Source organism: Eretmochelys imbricata, chromosome 3 (assembly GCF_965152235.1).
Source record: "Eretmochelys imbricata isolate rEreImb1 chromosome 3, rEreImb1.hap1, whole genome shotgun sequence".
Lineage (NCBI taxonomy): Eukaryota > Metazoa > Chordata > Testudines > Cheloniidae > Eretmochelys > Eretmochelys imbricata.
The window spans coordinates 203240075-203263837 of record NC_135574.1 but is presented as its reverse complement, the minus strand read 5'-3'; positions in this window follow the sequence as shown (position 1 = coordinate 203263837).

Here is a 23763-nt window from a genome sequence, read left to right as displayed (position 1 = left end):
ACTGCATAATAGCTCTACAAAAATATAAGCTAACTGTGGTATAACAACATGTAAAAATCCTTTTACAATACATACAACGTAATTTAAGGAACACTAACAAACATCAGTCATGAACACTGCAGTTGAAGTCACAAATCTGATCATCATTCATTATTATTACAGTCGCACTTAGAGGTCCCAACCAAGATGGCAGTGGCTCTCAACATTTCCAGACTACTGTACTGCTTTCAGGAGTCTGATTTGTTTTGCGTACCCTCAAGTTTTGCCTCACTTAACTACTTGCTTACAAAATCAGACCTAAAAATACAAAAGCGTTGCAGCACACTATTACTGAAAAAGTGCCTACTTTCTCATTTTTACCATAGAATTATAAAATAAATGAATTGGAATATAAAGGTTGTACTTACATTTCAGTGTATACTATATAGAGCAGTATAAGCAAGTTATTGTCTGTAGGAAATTTTAGTTTGTACTGACATTGTTAGTGCATTTTCTAATGCAGTTTCCAATCTGAATAGGGAAGGCAATCAGACAATTGTTCCCCCTCACACAAGGGGGCTGTGGGGTTCAGTTCATTCGTGGTTGTAAAGCATGTTGAGATCCACGAATTGGAGGCACAGTAGAAGTGTAGCAGTTGTTATTGCTGGTGACTTCAGAACGGGAAGCTTCTCATACATTGTTCTCTGGAATCCCACAGAGTTGAGCCAGGCTCGCTTGTAGGTCAGCTGGCTGAATTGGCTAGTATCAATTACTCCCATGACATAATAGAGTACTCTTGATGAGACAGATGAACCTGTTGGAACAGGTAACCTGTTGTACCTGAACCTGTTGTAAAACTAGGCAAATATCTAGATGAGTTGATGTACACCATGGTAGACCTCTGCATACACCCAGGGATACATGTACCCCCGGTTGAGAACCACTGTGCTAGACAATGTACCTAGTCAATAAGACATAGCATCTGCCTTGAAGAGCTTGCAGTCTATGTAGACAACATAGATAAGAGGGGGTAGGAAATATTATTGTGTGTCTTACACAAAAAGTCTGTGGCAGAGACAACAATAGAACTCAGCTCTCCTGTGTATTAGCCCATACCATTCAGCAGCTCATGTCACACCAGGGTGTGATTACACTGCTCTGCCCATCGCTCGTTCCTGCCCCCTTCCTCATACTACCACCAGAGAGTGAAGTAAGAGCTCCCCAGGAAGGGAGGGAGGGCAGAGGAGAGGGGCTGTTCGGAAAAGGTCATTAGGCAGGAGAAGTAACAGCTTGGCTTATCAATGAAAAATGAGCTGGAGGGCAGAATGGTGCAACAGCAGTGCCAAGAGAGGCAGTGAAAGCCAAGAGCAGAACGCTGATATCACCAGTGGGAAACTGGGGAGAGCGCCATATAAGCCGGAGAACGTATGGGATGGGAGTCCACGAAAGGCATCGCTCTGTGGATGCTGAATGCCACACAAGGAAAAGCAGGTGCGTTTTGAATGATGGCACTCTAACTACACCTTCGCAGTGTTTGACGGCACTCGATATTGGGGAATCTTGCTTCGAGAACCATTGCTCAGCAGCTCTGAAAACCCAGGCCACCTTTCTTCAAGAGCCTAAGCGGCTCCCCGTTTGAAAACGTTGGCGTAGGTGATCCACTCTCGCCTCCCCATCTTGGTGACGCGGGCTCAGCTTTGCCCTCTTTATAAGAGGTAAAACTCTTATGTCAAACAAAGCTGTCGCAAGTAAAGTAAAATGACTCTTGGCAATGCTTAAACTAGGCTATTGCCAGGGCAGGTGTTGTCAACGTCCCAGTTTTCAATCTGAGCTGCAGCTCGTTAGTGGATAAAAGATGAGAGACCATCAACGGCGCAGGGATCTTCTCTCCTGGTGTTTATAAAATGGATTTTTAAAAGTTTGCCTTAGCTTGTATTTTAATGCCACTGTCTGATATTGCGATTGTTGCTCCAGCAGACCTGGCAGCACTGCTATATTCAAGGGTCAGTCAACGTTTCCATTATAAACCTTGTGGAGGGTTTTCTATAACTTGACTATTTTAATTTGCTTTGGGATAAAATTCAATTCTTCTCCGTCTGGAAGCAGATATGCTTTGTTCTCCTCTTTAAAGTGGTGGGATCATTTTGTCATTAGCACAGGACATCTTCAAATAAAACAGTCTCTAACCCGTGTTCTTAGATTTATAGATTTTAAGGGCAGAAGGGAGCAGTGGGATCATCCAGTCTGACATCCTGCATAACACAGGCCAGTGATTTTCCAATTTAGTCCAACGTCACCCATCACATAATATCTGAGCAGCCACAATTGTCCAGCTGTAGCTTGATTTTTCCCTGATGGGCGGGTTTCTTTTGAAAATCGAACCCTTGATGGGAAGTGATCCTTACTCAGAACTAGTGCCATTGAAAAATAAATAAAAAGAAACTGAGTGACATTTCCAAAGTAGCTTTGCACAACACCAACATACAACAGGGTTGGAAAGGGTCCAATACAAAATATTGGATGTGCTGAAGTCCTCCAGAGGCCCACCGCTCCACTGAGTTCTTTTAGAGGCCTTCACACATAGAAGTTCCCGAAAACGTCCAGTGCTGCATAGAAACCCAGAAGCCAAATATCACCAGTCGCCAGGTATTTTGTAAAGTCTATTTGCAGCAAAACAGAAATTCCTATCACAGAGCAATATTCAATTAGTCTCTTTAATTTAGATTCATAGACTTTAAGGCCAGAAAGGATCATTATGATCACGTAGCCCGACTTCCTGCATAACTCATCTCATAAATGTGGCTCGGTGATTCCTCCATCTACCCCGACAATGTGGGCGTGAAGGAAAAAGAATCCAGGGGTCCTGGCTCCCAGCCTCTCTGTTCTATCTCCCAGAAATGCTCCTGTAGTAGATCACCAAATCTGAACATACCTGTCCTTTGTGAATGGTTCATGAAGTTTGGATCCAACCCTAGAGCCAACACCGGATACTACGGCCAAATGTATCCCCAGACTGGGCTGAACCAGAATGCTGAACTGGAGCAACTCTGAACTTCATAGGTGTTTGAAATCTAAGCCCAAATGCAAACCCGAATGTTGTTGTAAGTCCTCTGTTAGTCCATGAGCGCTAAGGAATGGAGTTCTCATTTAGCTCAAGTACTAGATGACTGCCTTTTAGATGAGGCACATCACAAATCCAAGCCAATGCCTGGGGCATCTGTATATACTAAATGCCCTGCAGATAGGTCTTGAACTCTTGTGTACCTCAGGCACTTAGGAAGGATATGCAATACACCGATGCACTAGGTTGAGGCTGACCCCAGGGACTATAGTGTCTGCTACTTTCTCACAGCTAAACATGGCTGGATTAGGCAATTTAGAGCCCTAAGCACACCAGGACACCAGGTGGTCCTGCTACCACACTCTGGCCTCCTCTGTCTCTCCACTTCCCTCCCCCCACCATACTCTGGCCTCACCCTTCACACACACATACTCTCCCCCATACTCTGGCCTCACTCCCACTCCCCCAAATCAGCTCCCCACCAATAACCATGGTGTCAGTATGTCTATATTTATATTCCACCATGGCTCATTACACAGGTTTAAATTACTTTTATCCCTGAAGTTAGAAGATGTGACTCTGAATACACACAAGGTGGCCTGTGTCTCCCATCATATCAGGGAATTAATGAGTTTATGGGAAGGAAAATTAGCATAAGTAACAGAGCTCCACCTAATGGTACCAAGTGGCAAGATATTTACTATTACAGTACTTAGTATTGTTATTAATTGTTCTCTTGATTCGTTATTAACAGAGTCTATTGCTGTAAGCATAACACTGCTACGCAAAGGACATTGAAATAATTGGAATGTCAGCCTTCAGATCAAGGAGAGAACTAGGAGCTCAGCTTTGGATAAACAGCACTCCAAGGGTCTGATTCACCATTGCCCTGCACCTTGTGCAAAGAATTTACACCAGTGCAAAATGAGTGTGACATGCGACCACCCTGATGGGTGGCTGATACAATGAAGAAACGATGACTGACCAGTCAGCTTTGCAGTCTGGACAGCTGACTTAGAAAATCCTGGGGCTTCAGATGACGAACGGTCAGTTAAGAGGCGTTATACAAATCTTGTGAGTGCTTTTGTATTGTTTGGGCTGCACTAATCATGAAGATCCCATTTTCCATGAAGGAGGCTGCTTTCACTTTCTTCACTGTCCCATTACAACAGCACTGATTTTGCAACAGTGATTTTGTATATAAACTAAGGCGCTGACCCTGCATCAGGATCCACCAGCGCAAACCCCTCAACTTACACAGACCTAGCGCATCCCAGTGAAGGATCAGGGCCTAAGACAGGCATTACTGCATGGTCTTTGTCCACACCATGCTGGGAACAAGTATTGCAGCTGTTTATTATGTTAGCAAAATGGGCTGAGTCCAAGACAAAGGGCCACATCCTCAGACTTCAGTGGAGCTATCACGATTTATACTCCAATCTTTCCCCCTGTGACTAACTTAACTCAGGACTTTCCTTTTTATCTTGTCTGACTTTCTGTTACTATTTACTTGAGCCTAGAATGTTTTACTTTTGGAGGTGATTTTAACTGGTGGGGGAGTTCCAGACTCAATTTGCCAAGGCGTTCTCCAATTTGCATTTCGGTATCTCCTTATTCATATGATGGGTACCTCTGTCTTGGGCCCTATGCCATAGTCAGGATGGGAAAAACCCTAAAATCCAAACAAACAGAGCCCAGGAGATTTCAATATATGTTTTATATTCAGTTTAAGGATATTGTGCAACTTAGGCCTACTCTATACTACATGGCTAGGTCAACACAAGGCAGCTTACGTTGATTTAGCTGTGGATGTACCTACACCGAAATATGGCTCCCGCCCACATAAGTGCCCTGCTACGCCAACTTAATAACACCACCAATCCAAGTGGCATAGTCAGAGTCAATGTAGTTAGGTCGACTAGACACTGTGTTATTTACATCGATTGTTACCAGCCTCCAGGAGCTGTCCCACAATGCCCCACACTGACCAGTCTGCTCACCATTGTGAACTCCACTGCCTAGGGGTAAGGTAGACAGGGAACTGCCATCCCCTTTGAAGCCCTGCAAAATTGTGATATTCCTTTTCCTGGTTGCACCTAGCAGCTCTCTATTGTTGAGTATAGCTGCCCAGCTCACCATGCCAGCTACACGCTTCAGACCCGCTCCAGCCTGGAGTACAAAGGAGGTGCTGGATCTCCGGGGCTTGTACCGAGAAGAGACTGTGCAGGTACAGTTCCGATCCAGCTGCAGAATGATGCAGGAGGGATGCAGGAGAAGGGCTACAACATGGACCATCAGCAGTGCCATGTGAAAGCCAAGGAGCTGCAGCAGGCATACCATAAGGCCAGGGAGGCCAACGATTGATCTGGTGAGGAATCGCAGACCTGCTGTTTTTACAAAGAGCTGCATGCCACCACCACTCTCGAGCATCGTCTGAGGAGCCTGAATCACAGGCCCCTGCTGTGAGCAGCGAGGAGGAGGAGGTGGACGAGAAAGAGGAGGAGTATGGGGGACAGGTGACAGGGGATCCAGTTGCACAGTGAGCCAGGACATGTTTTAAGGCTCCACCACAGTCCAGCCAGTCGAGCACGGGTGAGCCTGATGCAGGGGAAGGAACCTCTGATAAGTATGCTGTGTGCTTTGAAATTACCAGGATGGCCCCTCCAAAGTAGCAGGATACATCTGTAAATTTGCTCTTTTTGACTTGTGCTAGAAGAGGTGATGGAACCTAGAGAGGCTAGAATTAGGCAGAGGGGGCCACGTGGAGCAGTTCGTTTATGTGCATTGGAATGTCTCGTGAATCCTCCATAGAGATCTCGATGAAACTTTACTGCAATCCTCTGGTGAAGGTGTCGGGGGAGGGGAGGGCTGCCTTATTTCTTTCGCTGCAATAGGACACTTTCCCATGCCATCCAGTGATTACGTCAGCGGGAACAACTGCAGCACATGGGCCCAGAGGGACTCATGACGGCCTCTGTTACTCTCAGGAATGAGATAGCTAAAATCACCATTGCCACTGGCAAATGGGGCCAGTATTCATCCTGTTGCCCTATACAACTAGAATCATGCCAGTGCACTGTTCCCCCCTCATTTCCTTAACCCCGCCCCCCTGGGCCATATTCCCCATGGCTGGTGCTGTGACTGGGGTCATGGTCTCTCAGCCCCACAGCAGAAGTGAGATTGTAGAGCTTACAACTTCGGGGAGAAAGGGGAGCGGGTTCAGTATCTTAAGTTTCAATTTCCATCATGAAGACACTGACACTGGTACCTATGTGTGCTGTGTCTGCAGCTGATGCCGTTGCAGCCTTCAGTGTCTCCCCCTCCACACCCACAGCGCACCTAAGCCAGATAAGGCGAGAAAGAAGAGGACTTGGGATGTCATGTCGAGGAGATCCGGCAAGCCTGTGCTACATCAGACAAGGAGACCAGGGCCTGGAGGATCCCCCTTGCTGACAGCCTGGAGAAGGAAAGAGTGGAAAGCCGAGGAGTACCAGAAGGAAAAGGGGAGGGAGATGCCCCAGGACATAATGACACTTCTCAGGCAGCAAACATAGATGCTTCAGCTTCAAGTGGACCTGCAGGTTTAACAATCTCAGGCTCACCTCCTTCGGCAGCCCATTGACAACTCAGTATTTGGACCTCCCTATACACCCCCCTCAACATTCCATGTGACATCAGGTGTTGGTGCATTATCCCTACCACTCCAGCCAGGGGGGCATTAAAGACAACCACAACTGCATGTTTACTGACCTGTGAAAGCCATGGTAGATGTATGTGTACCTGAAATGGAGTGTTTCCTCTTCATACGTTCTGTTCCCGTAACAAGGTTTTAAATGTTTTTTTTAATTGTCTGGTTCATGTTACAGAATACAATTCTATTGTTTGGAACAATAGTCATCTTTATGAGTTCACACCATTTGCTGGCTGGTGCTTAGCCGGTCTGACACCCATCAATTTCCTGTTACTTCACTCATACACAGACAATATTAATAGGTGCATTGACAATATTAAATTCCTACATAAACAGCAATCATAAGATTCATAGCAGGCCACAAATGAGCAAGGCCAAGTAGAGCACACTACACCAACACACACTACTCTGGCTTAATATTAAAATGGTCTTTCAAAGTCTCCCTAAGCCATACAGCTCTGCATTGAAGTCTTCTAATAGCCCTTGTATCTAGCTCCACCTCCGCCCACCACCTCGGCGGAAACTTTTCTCCCTTCGCTTCACAGCTGTTATACAGGCCACAGCAGACAGCTATAACCACTGGGATATTTTTCTCACTGAGGTACCAATCTGGTAAGTAAACAATGTCAGCCACCCATCAGATGACCAAAGGCACATTCAACGGTCATTCTGCACCTACTGAGCCTGCAGCTGAAGTGCTTCTTGGTGCTGTTGAGGTGGCCAGTGTATGGCCTCATGAGTGTAGCCCTGCAAATCTACAGATATGTGCTACAGATATCTATCTCCCCATCGCAGCTCGGGAACCCCATTGCTGCAAAACCATCCAGTATGTCCTGCACATTGCTGAGAGTCACAGTCCTCCATAGCAGGAAGTGATTAATGGCTCTGCACATACACATGACAACAGCCCCTGCGGTGGATTTCCAGACTCCAAATTGATTCCTGACTGACCAGTACCTATCTGGTCTTGCAAGTTTCCACAGTGCAATAGCCGCTCACCTCTCAACTTTCAGTGCACCTTTCATTTTGGTATCCTGGAGCTGGAGGGCTGGGGTGAATTTGGGACACAGATCCAGGAATGTGGCCTCATGCATCTGAAAGTTCTGCAGCCACTGCTCATCATTCGAAATCTGCTTGACAATGAGATTCCACCAGTCAGTGCTTGTTTCTCAGGACTGGAACCGGTGCTCCACCATCTCCAGCTGCTTTGTGAATGCCACCAACAACTTGCATTGTTTCTTTCTATGTCCCACAGCAATCTAGCCTCCAAGAAAACATCATGTTCCCCATGGCTCCTCTTGTGCTTCTACCAATAATGCAGGATCAGGTGTCCTGTGCTTGCAACGCTCATGACAATAGTGCAGAACTATGCAGGTTCCGTGCTCCTGTCAGAGATGGCAGACAACTTTGAGGGACATGCAGATTTTGAAAAGAAGGTGCGAAATATTATGGTCTGCAGATGGAATTATTATGGGATGGAGAACACTGCATTATGGAAAGTTGACCCCATGCTCCCAGTCACTCTTGCATGTATTTTTTTTTTTGCCCCATCGGGCACTGCAAAAACTTCCTAAAACACTCTGTGCTGGATGGTGGTGAGTTGCATGGTGGGATACCACACATAGTCCACTGCCCTGTGCATCAGTAGAAGCCCTCCTCATGAGGATGCCCACCGCTGACATGAGGAGCATAGCGTGCACATGCACAAGCAATGTAATCACTGCAGTGGCTGTATGCTGATGTAAATTAGGTCAGCATAATTTTGTAGTGTGGACGTGGCCTAAGATGAATGCCAATAAGAAATCAAAGAACGTTGAACAACAGGTAGGGTACGAGGGGACTTCTTTTCATGCCCCGGGACATCACTTTCCACCATTTCCAGATTGCTCTTTTAATTCCACATGTGACAGCATTCGACTCAGCACTGTGGTGCCTCCTGCCGGCTGTCCTGGGAATTAGCTTAGTACACCTGTGCACACTCATCTGGTGACATCTCGCTGCTGTCACTTCTGCTCCAGGATGCGAGTTGTCCCAACGAACACAGTGTCCTCTTCAGGACACAGCCCTACGGCTGTGTCACCCTGTGTCCTCCCCTCTTCTGGGGGAACCGTAGCACTGTCCCACCACTTCCTCAGTGGTGAGTGGGTGGAGGGGGGAGAGGACCTGGGCCTGGGCCCGCCCACTACTCCAGGTCCAGGCCCAGGGACCCTGTAGTTGGCAGCCATGTGCTGTGTCCCCTCCAACCCCACTGTCTACTTCCCTGGGCCTCTTCCCTGCTGCTCCAGCACCTTGTCTCAGGGCCCCAGCATGTCAGCAGTCACCCGGGAGATCAGTCTTGCTCCCCTGATCCTGCCCAGCACTGCTCTGTCCAAGTTGCTAGCTGCCCTCCGCCTGCAAGGCAGCCAGTCCTCTTCCCTCCTTGAGCTCCAGGGGGTGACTGACCTGCTCTGCCCTTTGGCTCTTTTTATATGGGCCTGCCCGGCCCTGATTGGCTGCTCCTTGTATCCCTCTCCAATTGGCTGTGTCCTGCCCAGCCTTCCTAGGGTCCTCTCCCATTGGTTGCCTGTCGCACAGCCTCCCTAGAGTTCTATTAACCCTTTATTGGCTAGTGTGGGGCAGCCAGTCCATGAAAGAACAGCAGCACAGCATGGAGCCAGCTTATAGCATGCAAGCTAAGTTATATCATCAATTGGGATAGCAGCTATTCTACCCAAATGTTGCCTTATGTTAGTTACCTGACTCTGCCTTATCCATCTCTTAAGTGTCTGGCATTACTCTTCTGCTGCTCTGTCCACTTGTTTAAAATGTCACTGCAAATTTCAGTAGCCTATGGTTTTATTCCCTCAAAACACTTTCTGCAGATGAAAAACTGGCTGGAAGGAAACTCCTTGTAAAAAAATATTTATCCTGTGAGACGAATTACTTAGCCTTGAGGTCTGGATTACTTTGGAAGCATAAATCCAAGAACTGTATATTACATGGCTTGCATTGCTCTAGTTTTCTTCAAATATATGCCTTTGTAGAACATGACAGGCCACCACTTTTTGCCCTTGGCCATGGTTGGATAGGACCACAAACATTCAAAAGCAAATCAAGAATTGTCGGAAGTTGATGCACTATAGAACTGTCATGGCACCACTCCTAGCCGCTAATACTATGCAAAGCACTGCCTATGGTCTAGTTATCACTTCCATAGAACTCTAAGGCCCAGAGCATCAAAGATATTTAGGCACCATGTGACCTTCATGGGGGGCAGATTATCCCACCTCCATGGGAAATCAATGGGAGTTAGGCACCTCAATAACTTTGATGCCCTGGGCCTGTCTTCCAGCTGTAAGTTCACACTGTCAGCCGGTGAAAGGCCTGGAATGAGAGAGAACTGTATCCCTAAGGTATTCAGCCAAAAGGTAATTTGTGCTTCTCTTATCATCAGCTGTTTTATTCTCAAAAAACACAGGCATCTCTGTTGGCTTGGTCATCTGTACTGGATGGACGATGGACGCATTCCAAAGGATCTCCTGCGTGGAGAACTTGTGGCTGCCTCAAGGGTACTGCGCTGACCTAGGCTCAGGTTCAAGGACGTCTGCAAGAGGGATTTGCAAACTTTCAACGGACACACGGCAAACTGAGAAGATGCAGCTGGCAACAGTCTACATGGGAGGACTGCGCTGTGCCAGCTAGTCAAAGAGGCCAAAACAAGGTGATTGAGAGAGAGAGAGAGAGAGAGAGGGGAAAGTCCAGCAGGCCTCCAGCGCCAGCATCCTCTGGCCCTGCGTCTTACATTTGCACTATTTGTGGCGAGGAGTGTCACTCGAGAACTGAACTTTTTAGCCACTCGCTATGCTGTGGCATGACACATAGTAACTGAACTGCTTTTGGTGCTTACATCGTCTTTTGAGATGGATGGCTGCCACTTCATTTTTAGCGATACACAGAAGTCTTTACGAAAGCAAAACTCTCATTGGGTCAACGGGATGGAGTTTTGCCTAAAGAAGACCCGAGTAAGTGACTGGGGAAGGACTTCAGAATCTGGCTTTCTACAACTGGCCATAAGAGCTGGATGAAAAATACAAAGGAAAATAATTGCAAATATTTAGAATGTTTTTCATCAATTTTTTTTTTGAAATCTCAATTAAAAATTTCATTGAAAAATCAAATGTAGGAAAATTGACCAGCTCTGGTCAAACAACTGCTTGTCTCTGCCATATTTAAAGGGCCTGTTCCGAGAATGGCATGCTGGCAAAAGATGTGATAATAGGATAACCCTCCATTAGGGAGGGATTGCAAGGGCCAGAGATTAATTAAGGCAGGCTCTCCTGGGGCATCACTGTGTTTTGCATCCCATCGCTTTATCTCTTTCAATAGATGCTTTGCACAAAAGAATTATTTGAAGTCAAGGATTTCAAATACAGCACACCACATATTTCTGTCAACCAGTTATGGAAGACGACAGCCAGATCTTTGCATTTGATAAGGTGTAACATGTTGCAAGGGATGCATCTATTTTTAAAATTTCTCTAGGTTATTATATTCCAAGATCCCATATTCTGCCAGTATATGGGCATGTCGTAAACAAAAGGTCCCATCCTCATATTGTAATGAATTCTATAGAGCTGGTTTCCTCCTTCGGAAGTCTCTACCATTAATTAGAAGAACTGCCAGACTGGATTAGACCCATGGTCAATACTCCAATAGCTTGTCCCTGACGGTGGTCAGCCTGAGATGCTTCAGAGGAAGGGGTAAGGGACTCCACAATAGGCAGATGTCAGATAATCTTCCCCTGCTCCCCATGAAGTTCTCATCCTGATCTCTAATAGCTAGAGATTGGTTTAAACCTTGAAGCATGAGATTGTTGGTCAGTTATAATTCTGTATATTCTCATTATTCATATAAATGTCCAGTCTCTCATCCTGTCCCATTAGCAACTTTGCAGCAGATGAATGAAGCATCTGTGCCCAACAGTTCATACGGACTCTCCTGTCTCATGATTCCCATTTCTCCCTTTAGAGTAAATCAGCACATTTCCTTGTGATTTTCTCAGCCTGCTGTATCACGCTCGACTCTCTACGGCACGTTGTGGCTGGGACACACCTACACACACTGCACTGGGTCACTGGCACTTTCAACTCTTGGTCTTCCTCCAGGGTAGCCTTAGGAGTACCAGCATGTACCAACCACTCCTCATTATAATTCAGCAGAGTCAGAGTGCAGGAATTTTGCAACTCCATTGTTTCTATTGGGTGGCAACAGGAATTCATGTCATCTTATTATGTCTGTTGGGTGGATTGCATCTGTACTTGCCCTTTAATTTTCTGCGCTGTGGGTTCAAAGAAGTGCACGTTCAACACAATTATGTGGCTGTAGGTGCTGTGTGAGGAGTCAAAATACTCCTCCAGAATATATCGGGAAGACATATAACACGACATATGTAACACAGCACAATACAGAATTACCACTGAAACAAATACACACAACGAAGAACCCACCTACTCCCTAATATGATTTATGGGCAGACCCCCACTCCTGTCTACTCCTACCTCCTTTCTGCTGCTCCAAGCCTGGGAAAAGCAGGGAGGGGGGGAAAGCCCCATAAATAGCCGTGTATATGTGTGTCTGTGTGAAGAACCCCTGGGTTTGCCTCTCCCCACCCCAGGCCTCAAGGTATGTATGTGAAAAACATCCACTGCTGCAGGAGAAGCAGAGGTGTGCTTGTGGGGGGGGGGGGGGAAGATGTGCGGCTGGCCGGGGCAGAGCGGACGTAGGGCTGCAGGTTAGGCCAGATGTGAGCAGTGCAGGGTGGGGGGTACAAACTTAATTCATTCTGGGCTGGGGTGGCACAACATTGATTAATTGGGAGGAACTGGAGCTTCAAGCAGTATTTTATGCAAATGTCTGTGATTTAATGCAAAATAAAAATCTAGTGTGTTTTGACACAAGATGTTGGCAGGTCAGATCGAAATGAGGCTGTTGCAGTGGAAGTGGAAGAGACAGTCTAGAAAGGCTGGCTGGCAGAGATGACTTAACCAAACAGAAAACCTTGTGTTTAATGGTCCATGATCAAGCAATCCTTGTCAGCATACCCTCTCTATGCGCTCGCTCTCTCTCTCTCTTAACTATTTCAAAGAGCATAGCCCTTAACAGTAATCATTAAAACATTACCAATGGGAAATCCATAAACACTGGAACTAATAGGATGGAATGGCTTGGTTTATTTCACCTCTCTTCTTTCCCATTCCAATCAAAGAGTAAATAATATCACAGTTTTCCCTCAGATTAATTTTTTGTAAATTCCACCCCCATCAGATTTTATTGGATGAATAACGTACTTGCAGTCATGAAAAAGAATTCTTAAATTACAGGAAAAACATGGTTTAACACTACCTGGAAGGCCCAAGGAAAATAATCTGTAACCCAATAAAATCTTTATTAAGAATAATGAATCAGGGAACGACTAGAAAAGTAGTTTCTGAAAATTCAAAAGCAGGAAGAAACAGGAAAATGTCTGGCTTTTACATCTGTATTTTACAAACATATGCTTTCTAGTTAACTGACCAGTTCCTTTCCTGGCATATGAATTAAACGTTGTCTCAGTCATTTCTTCCTGCAGATGATTGGCTAAAAAAAAAAACCTTTTTGTTTTTCATGGCGTGCTTCTGAAAACAGATTGGGGGAAAATGTTTACAGATAGAGAATACTTCTGATCATTTCTCTAACTTGTTAATGAGTGACAGTATGAAAATCCCTCAACAAAACCACAAGAGGTGGGAATTTCACCTTGATGTTCAGGTATAACTTATTCATGGGTCCTCTCCAAAAGACATTTTCCTTAGTATGCAGTGTTGGTGTAGCCATATAGCCTGGTCCCAGGATATTACAGAGACAAGGTGGGGGAGGTTATATCTTTTATTGGACCAACTTCTGTTGGTGAGAGAGACGAGTTTTTGAGCTTACACCAAGCTCTGTCCAATAAAAGATATTATCTCACCCACCTTATCTGTCTAATTTTCCGTAGTGCTTAGATAGTAGAAGGAAACAAGCATCTGAGACGTTCAAAGGAAAAGGCATTTGCATGAGAAAACGAGTATTTGAATGGCATATTTGCTGTAAGTGTGCATACAAATACTCATGCATTTTGCACAAGGACTTCATGACTTTAAAATTCTAGCCCACAATGTCTAGAAGGTCAATAGGCAACCTGAGTGCAGTTAGAACTGATCCAAAAAGTGCAAACCAGTTTTTGTGACAGTTTTTATGTTTTTGTATCGAAGTATTTGAAACTGATCAGTTTTCTCAGAATATTTAAAAAAAAAAATTCAGTATCCCACCCCCCCCAGAAATGTATTGAAAACACAACACATTTTTTGGTAAATGAAAAATGTTGATAACTGTTTTGATAAGGTTTTTGATACATTTGTGCACAAGTGTTTTTAAAAGACTTTTTTTTAATAAAAGTGAAAAATTTTGACATCATCAACAATGTTCTACATAAATTGTTGTTTTCATAAGAAGAAAATTTTATAAGGAAAAGTCTTTTCAAGTGGAAAAAAACCACAGCTTGAACTGGGGTCTATAAAGACCTTTATGGGAGAAGTTATCTGATATTAAAGGCTCTTTAATCAAACAAAGACATAACAAGATCCAGTGGTTGGAAGCTAAAGTTAGAATAAATTTGAATTGGAAACAAGACACTTTTTAAAAAAAAACAGCAAATGTAACTAATGATTGGAACTGTTTCCCCAGGGAAGTGGTAAATCTATCATCACCTGGAATCAAGACTGGATGTCTTTCTAAAAGATATCCTCTAGTTTAACCACACATTATTGGACTTGATAATGTTCAATTTACATAGTAGGAAATAATAATTCCCTACGGAAATTACAGGGTCAAATTCTATGCTGGAGGTCAAATTAGATGATCAAAATTGTCCGTTCTGGAATTAAAATGTAAGAATTCACTCCAGCAACAATAATAATTCGAAACTAATTTGTACAGAAGACTGAATCCTGATTGTTGGTGAATAGCAAATAAAAAGGATGCCCACATGTGGTCAGAGTTAATGAATTCAAATGAATACTCACAAACACATTTTTTTCAGAATCTTCTGGCTCTAACTGTCTACAATGGCAGTAGATTCATTTGGTTTCAAATCCAAAGGAGATCATGGATGAGGGCTTTTCTTCATGAAGATGTCAAGGATCTATTATTATCTATGTTACACATAGCAAGGAAGACACCTTCCACCTGAATCTGTCAGAGCAAGGGCAGATGTCCAGGGGGCATAGCAGCAGCAAAAGCACTGAAAGTATCCATCTCAAAGGTCAGGGAAGGACATAGGGATTAAGTGCAATGACCAAGCTACCTCTTGGAGAGAGCTAAGAATATGGAACTCCGTCTCATTTTAGCCATCCCATGGTCCTGTTGTTTAATGCCAAAATGAGTCAAGTGACGGCTAAAGGGATACTGCCCTTCTTACCTGTAGAAAGGGGAGGGCTTTTAGAAGGCCATGCAGAGTTCCCAGGTGGTAAATTCCAAACCATCACCTGTGCTACCAGGGCTGTTTAGAGCACACTAGGGAGCAGTATATGGTTTCTTGTCTCACCCTTGGCACTGTACAGTTCATTTGATCACTGGATAAGTCGGCCAGGATGAAAAGTTGAAATCTCAAAGATGTTTGCAAACTGAAAACCAAAAAAAAACCCAATAACCTGGTTTAGATTAGTTGAAATATTTCATTTTAATATGTTTTTATTTTGGCCTTTTCTCTTTTTTTAAAAGAAGAAAGTTTGCGGGTGGAGGTGTCTAATTCATTTACATTCCAAAACAAAGGGTATTTCAAATTGGGAAACCCAGAATTTTTCATTTCAAAAATGTCCAAAGGAAACTGTGCAACTATTTCAAATCTTGTTTTTTCAACACTGTTTGGAGTTTAGTCAAATCTGAATCCGTTTTGCAAATGGTTTCAGGTTTGCTGCATTGGCACTTTTCCAATAAATGATTGATCAAAAAATTCCCAACCCGCTCTGGTTGTGATTTCTGGGCGAAAAGACTCAGGTTTTCAGAACAAGCTCATTTCTCCATGAGGTGGTGATCAGTCACCCCTCATTCCTTTTACTACTCTCCAGAACCACCTCCTTTCTTGCACTTTCACCTCCTCAGTGCAGCCCCTCCCTTCTTGACCCCATTGGCTAAACCTCTCCAAATCCCTCTTTCAAATACACATTCCCCAAGAAATGGTGCTGCACATGCACGCCATAAATAAAATAAACTGAATCACTAAAAATCCTCAGAAACGCTATGACGCGTGCATCACCAACCAAAGTGCCTGCAAAATCTTCTGTCCTTCCCACACACAAGTATTTATCATCACTCATGGAGCCATATCTGAACTTCGGGCCTAATCCTGCAGAGGTCCACACACATAGACCCATCCGCCTATGAAGAGGTCATTGCAGGACCTGGCTTTTAAGATTTTTGGGGCACAGACCGTGCCTTATATTTGTGGGTATCACGCACATTTATGGTACTAACAAAATAGTGGCCAGTAGCGAGTGCAACTTTTGATTCGGACCTTTATAGTGCAATTATTATTGTTTACAGTAGAGTAACACCCAGAGACCCCAATGTGCTAGGCCCTCTACATACACATAGTAGTAGACGGTCCCTGCCCCCAAAGAGCTTCCAATATAAATAGACACAACAGAAAAAGGGCCAACAGGAAACAAGTGAAATGACTTGCTACAAGGTCATTCACGAGGTTAGCAACCCAGGAAGGACTAGATCTAGGGCTTATTCGTTCAGCATAGTCATTCCCCTCCCATAGGAGTCCCTTGATATAGAGCCTGAAGCCTGGTAGTATTCTTCGCCATTCACAGGCTGTGGTAGTTCAGCCCTCATCACCTGATTGTTCACGCTTACCTCTGCTTACATTTGGCAAAGGGAAGCATAGCTGAGATGGAATTGTTTGCATTCTTCCCAACTCAGCACAGGATGTATACACATTTTTATATTTTGCTATTATGGGCCTCCTCCTGCCACCATAAAATCAGAGTCTATAATCCCTTATTAACTGTATTTAGCAAACCTCAAGCATTTCCTCCATTTGCGATCTGGCTGGGCTTCAGCCCTGAAGCAAATATCAGGTGGCTGTGGTCTAAACGTTAACTGTGGAGCGATTTGAATTACAAACCAAACAGACTGTAAATGGAATCTTAAAGTGCAGTCAGAATACAGTCTAGGAACGTAGCTTTGTTCTCTTGAGCCTGCAAACATACCCCTGGAAATGTTCCTCAGGCGTTCAAAAAATGGATCATTATTCACGGAGAGGAAGTGCAGGTGTTACATTAAAGGGTTGCAATGGGAGCCATTTGGTACCAACAATATAGATTTACGACTTACATTTTTAAAAATTTTTGTGATTAAAAACACATCGCACTTTGATTTCCTAACCACCTCCTGTGTTTTGCTTCCAGATTTTTGACAGCTATTTAATTATGACATTTTGAACTTATTTCCCAGAGCCTATTACATATGCATTTCTATGCTTCACTTACGAAAAATATTCAGCCCCTCTTTCTAAAACCATAGCGTTAGACATGATCTGCAACCTTTAATTAATCATGCCTTGCAATAATATGGAAGCCTGTTACAGAGGAACTAACACATTAGTGCTTAGAAAACCCAGGGCAAAATTTAAACTTGTGTTTGCACTTCACAGTCACTGAAAATTTTAGAGGAAACCTACAGGAAGGGGGGAAAGGCATGTAATTTTAGGCACACAACTAACATTATTTGGATTGCTTTAAACTGAAAGTGAGAGATGATCATATGGGCCTTTAAATTGTTATGCGCTAAGAAAAGTTTTTCATGGCAAGTGATTTATAGGTAACAAACCAGCTGATTTCTCTAAATTCATTAATTTTTTTTTAAAGGAAACAGCGCTGATGCTATAAAACTCAGTCAAACAGGTCAGATCATCAGTCACTGAAGGTTTAGCATTCAGTATTGTATTCATCATTCTTATTATGATATTGTAGATTTAAGTCAATGGGACTACACATGTGCTTTAAGTCAGGCAAGAGCTCCAGTATCTTCCTGAATCAGGGTCATTGATATCAGTTAAGCACATACTTACTGCACTAAACTTATTGCACTTAAACATTTCCTTGCCTGTGCAAGCTCACAGCAACCTTGCTGACGAGAGACAAATAGAGTTCGCAATTCACCATATCCCATGTTGTCTCTGGTGCTTGGGGAGAAGGGGAAGAGGACAGGAGGGTAACAGGAACCTGTCCCCTACACCTCACACAAGAGAGCCAGTTAGCTTAGCTAATAATACTAAGGTCATGGGTGTGAGCCTCTGTCTTAACAGGAGGTCAGACAAGATGACCACAACGGTCCCTTCTAGCTTCATAATCTATGACTCGCAGTCCCTGCTCTCAGGGGAGTACAAGGGCTGCTCCCTCCGTGCACCTTCCGGGATGTACCTCAGGGGGATGGAGGAATGGAACCCAGAGCCATGGTCCTGTCCAGCCATGCCAGTCCACAGAAGAGTGAGGAGCGCAGGAAGGGATTGCATCTCATCAACTCCGTGCTGGCCCCTACTCAAGACAGTGGCTATCAGGCACAACCTGCCTTCAGAGAATCTGTTCTAATCCAGACCGGTGTACAGTGATCATGCGGTCTTTGTGGTTGCCCTCTATGGCACAGGGGCTATTTCCTGCAGAAGACAGGAAAGGACATAATGATCCCTCTTTGAAGGGATCTGCTTCTCTTCCCCCGCACCCCTCATCCAGCGCCGAATACTATACCCATATGCCACCGGTTCTGAGACAACCATTTCGTTTTTAAAGACATGCTACAACATTTAAGTAAATCTGCCTCCGAAAGCAGTTAACCATGAGGGATTTTCTACAGCTGCCTGAGAGATGACTTAGAGCGATTACTCCACAGATACTTTTCATGGCCAAAGTCAACATAAATGTAGTTTGATTTCTTTCAAGACTCCCATTGACGGGAAGCCTGTTTACTCAAAAAAAAAAAATTCATACTGTAGGCAGATAAACAATCAAGTTATTGGACTGCTTTGCTCCTGAGGCCTGATGGAAGGCCCACTGAAGAGAAAGAGTGCCATTGATTTCAATAGGTTTCAGATCAGTCCCTTCATTGCTGGCTTTTGCTGCATTGTGTCATAAGAAAATCATAAGGTTAGCTAGCCTTCCATGATATATGAAGATTCTTCCGATAATTGCTTTTCTTTTTGGATTTGATTGGAGGATGGGAGTCTGGCCGGAGTAGAGGCAGGCAAATCCTATATAATTCTGAGCAGTGATTTCTTTCATTCCTCTTCATGCCCTTTTCATTGGTTATCTGTGAGCGTTGCCACAAACAAGGTTCTGTTCACAGAAATACTTGCAGAACGGCTGTTCTTCGGACAAATAGCTTTAGTCACGTCTGAACAATATCAATGCACTGGAGAACTCCCACCTGGGGGGAGTGTGCTCGTAACTGCAATCAAGGAATGTGACTGCAGCTTGTGGGGCCATACCCCTGCTAGATTTAACCTAGCTAGCTCCAGCACCCAAGCAGTGCACACCTCCGCATGGGCTTGCCGTGCAAATAATGACCAAGGGCTCCGGGCGAGCTTGTACAGCCTACACTGCAGCTTGCACTGGTGAAGCTCCAGAACCTGTGCTAACTCAGGTATGCCCACCTGAGCTGCAGTCAGCCCCCAACGTTTGCTATTCACTACTTGTTATTCTGCTCTTTAAACTGGCTTCGTCAGGCAGCAGGAACAACACCATGTTTGTAATAGCATACTTACCTTTTGCTGTAGATAGCACTTCTTACCTGTAGATCTCAAAGCCCTATCCAAAGGAGGGGGATGTATCATGCTCATCCTATTTACAGATACGAAAACTAAGGCACAGAGAAGTCAGGCGACTTGTTGGGTTAACTCAGCAGGTCATTGGCAGAGAACCCAGATGTCTGACTCCCTGTCTAATGTGCTATGCAACAGACGTAACCATGCTGTCAACCATGCTGTCATTAACATACCACCGTAATGGTGGAAGTCCCAAAAGCACTTAGCATTGACCTAACCCAGCACCCCGTGAAGTCACTGGCAAAACTCAGAGCAGAGAAAAGGTGAAGCTGAGCGCTTTCAAAAATCCCACCCCTGCTGGAGTCTCCCATCATAGGTGACGTATGAACATCAATTTGTTTCAGTGCATCTTCTTGCACGCATGTAAACCGATGAGGGATCCGCAGATGCGTCTGTGCCTCAGACAGACATGGCTGCAGGTTTTTGCCACAGCCTGCTGTCTTCGCTCATGTTTCTCCTTGGCTTTTTCTGTACTGCTATTTTCGATGGCTGTAACCACTGCCAAAAGGTTTGCCGCCATCCCGATCTATTGACGACAGAAGCTTCCCATGTGTTCAGGTTGACTTTTCATTGAGTTCCAAGAATGTCCCTATATTGTTGTCATTGGCACCTTGATATATGGTGCTCCCATTTTCAGGTGTCCATAAAATATGGCTTTGGGGAGTCGCGTATCATCCATACGGACAAGGACCCGCCCAGTGAAATTGTGCCTGTATGATTAGGGATTCAAGGTTAATCATGCAGCACCAGTCCAGGGCTTTGCTATCCTGTCAGACCACTTGACGTTACAGATGAGATGCATACAGCGCACGTGAAAATGCTCTCGTTGCCTCAGTTGTCCAGATTTCACCGCCAGAGAGAAGAGTGCTTAGTATGATTGCATGATAGACCCTGATCTTGGTGTGAAGTCAAATGCCTCTCATATTCCACAGGTGGCGACAGAGTCGACCATAGGCAGAACTGGATCAAGAAATGCTCCGCATGATTTTATCGTCGATCATGGCAATTTTTTTCTGCCACATTAAGCAGCGTGTCATCAGTTGCCATTTCAGGGGCAGAATGCCCTTTCCCCCGGCAAAACGCTTCCGTTTTCTGGAGGCTGACAAAGAATCCAAATCAGTTTGCCAATCTAGAAAAGCAGCTGATTAGAAGCTGCCGGGGCTACAAATCCATCACTGTCAGTGAAGAGGAACTCCCCAGTGAGCAAGGTCACTTCGGTGGGAGCATGAGGGCACTGAGGATTGAAGACACTGCGGTATGTGTAAATACACTAGTCGCAGTCTTTGAAAGTCTCCAGCAACAGAGCACCAAAGAGAATGGGAAATAGTTTAGGTGCAAGCACAAAGCCCTGCTTAACGCCATTCATGACAAAGAACAACTCTGATGAAGCACTATTTTCCAGCACTCTAGCTAGGGTGGCCAGATGTCCTGATTTGATAGGGACAGTCCCCAATATCTGGGGCTTTGTCTTATATTGGCGCCTATTACCCTCCATCCCACCCCAATGTTTCACACTTGCTATCTGGTCACCCTAACTCTAGCCAGCATGGATTAAGCACATTGATGGTGACGAAATTATGTGGGCATGCAACTTTGTGCAAGATCTGCCAGATATCCTTGCCACTAACAGCCTTGAAGATCTTCAGGTCCACAAATACCATATAAAGGTCATGGTTTTGTTCCCAGCCCGTTTTCTGTATTTGGCAAGCAGCAGAAATCATGTCCACTGTTCCGCATCTCGTGCAAAAGCTACACTGACTTTCTGAAATGCTATTATCGATCATAGTGGAGAGTCTATTGAGCAAGACATGCACTAAAAGTGGCAATTCTTCAACAAAAAGCTTCAAAAACAGACTCCAATGAGAAACTGCAGAACTGGAATTAATTTGCGAATTGGACACCATCAAATTAGGCTTGATAAAGACTGGGAGTGGATAGGTCATTACACAAACTAAAAACTATTTCCCCATGCTAATCTTTCCCCCTACTGTTACTCAGACCTTCTTGTCAACTGTTTGAAATGGGCCACCCTGATTATCACTACAAAAGTTTTTTTTCTCCTGCTGATAATAGCCCACCTTAATTGATTTGTCTCATTAGAGTTGGTATGGCAACCCCCATCTTTTCATGTTCTCTGTATATATATCTTCCTACTGTATTTTCCATTCCATGCATCTGATGAAGTGGGGTTTAGCCCACGAAAGCTTATGCCAAATAAATTTGTTAGTCTCTAAGGTGCCACAAGTACTCCTCGTTCTTTTTGCTGATACAGACTAACATGGCTACCACTCTGAAACCAGCAATATAGTATCTCACTTCTTTCCAATGGTTGTCGCAGACTGCTAGATCACCTTTGCATTTGTATATTTGGACAACTGAGGGATCCTTGAAGTCTTGAGGCATAGTATCCTTCTCCCAGATGAGGTTGAAAAGCCATGTGAGCATTCAAAAGATGTGATAATTACAACATTTATAGACTTCTGGAAGTATTCCATCTAAGCCAGGTGCCTTCCCTTGTGACAACTGTTTGATGGAGGCTTCTGTCTCGATAATACTTGGCAGCTTAGCGAGTTCTTTGTGTACCAGGAATTGTGTTATACTGCCAATATCAGCCTCCAAAATTGCAGATGGACAATTGAGTAGACTGCTAAAGTGTTCAGCCCAGTGAGCGGTGATGGCTTTCTTACCTGTGTATAGTATACTGCCACCTACACCATGGATGGGAACGCTACCATTAGTTATGGAACCAAACATAGTTTTCAATTGATCCTAAAAGTGTTAAGGTCTTTCTGGTCTGCAGCCTCTCAGCTATTTTCTGCTTTGTGTTTCTACTGACCATCTTCCATTTTACGCAGCTTAGACTGGACATAGCAAATGCCCAAGGTAAAAAGTCGGTGTACTGAACATGGTTCTCAGACAATATAAATAGAAAATCATCACTTTCTAATGAAATAAATAAGTGTGTTCACTAAATCAATTCAAAATTGGTTACAAGCAGTATGATCAGCTTGAACAACTCCAAGTTCATCATCAAAGCAAGTTCTTGCAGACCAGGGCACACCGACTCAAAGCAGTACCAGACCCTACAAGATCAACAGATGCAAAACCTGCAGACATCTCTCTACAGCTACAATGATCAGCACCCCTGACAAAACACCTTTCAAGATCCATGGGTCCTACATGCCTCTCACAACATGTGGTGAACCTCATCCAGGGCACTAAATGCCCCAACTACAACTAGCGGGTGAAACCAGACAATCACAATGCTCCTGAATGAACTCACACTGTAAAAAGATAAAAAACTAAACCACCCCATCACCTGTGGGTGAACACTTTTCACAAGTGATCACTCTATATCTGACCTCTCTGTCCTCATCCTCAAAGGAAACGTGCAAAACACTTTCAACAGTCAAGCTTGGGAACTTAAATTCATAACTTAGCTAGACACTAAAAATCATGGTTTTAATAAAGACACTGGATTTGTGGCTTATTACAACAATCTGTAACCTGCTAACCCCCACCTTTTTTTTTTTTTTTTTTTTGCCCTATGACTGCAGAGGTGTTAACAGGTCACTTCACCTTGAATGGTCCCTTAGAATATGTGCTAACTACTTATACAGATGGACATTGTACCAAAAGGACTGAAGGTAAAATTTTTTTCTAAGGTGCCACAAGTACTCCTTTTCTTTTTACTTATTCTAAACAATCTGATCCACCTTGTATTTAGCTGTGACACCCTGAGTGAGGAAGAGCTCTATGTAGCTCAAAAGTTTGTCTCTCTCACCAACAGAAGTTGGTCCAGTAAAAGATATGACCTCACCCACCTTGTCTCTCTAATATCCTGGGACCAGCATGGTGACAACACTGCATACATTCATTGGAAGTGGTGTACTTACAGGCTGCACATGCTGGATATTAGAGTATGGGACTGGTTGAGATAAGCTGACCCTGGTGAGTGAAAATAAAGATGCAATATGTACAACAGGTGAACTATAAACAAATGGATAGAATACTAGACTAATCTCAGCTTCTGTCAGTGTCATCCTCTTTACGGTGTTAGTTGAGAATATTTACAGCCACTATTCAGGGTGGCCACTAGGGGGCATAGAACAAGGAGGTAAGAGTCTGCGTAAAGAAGAAATAAAGACAGAA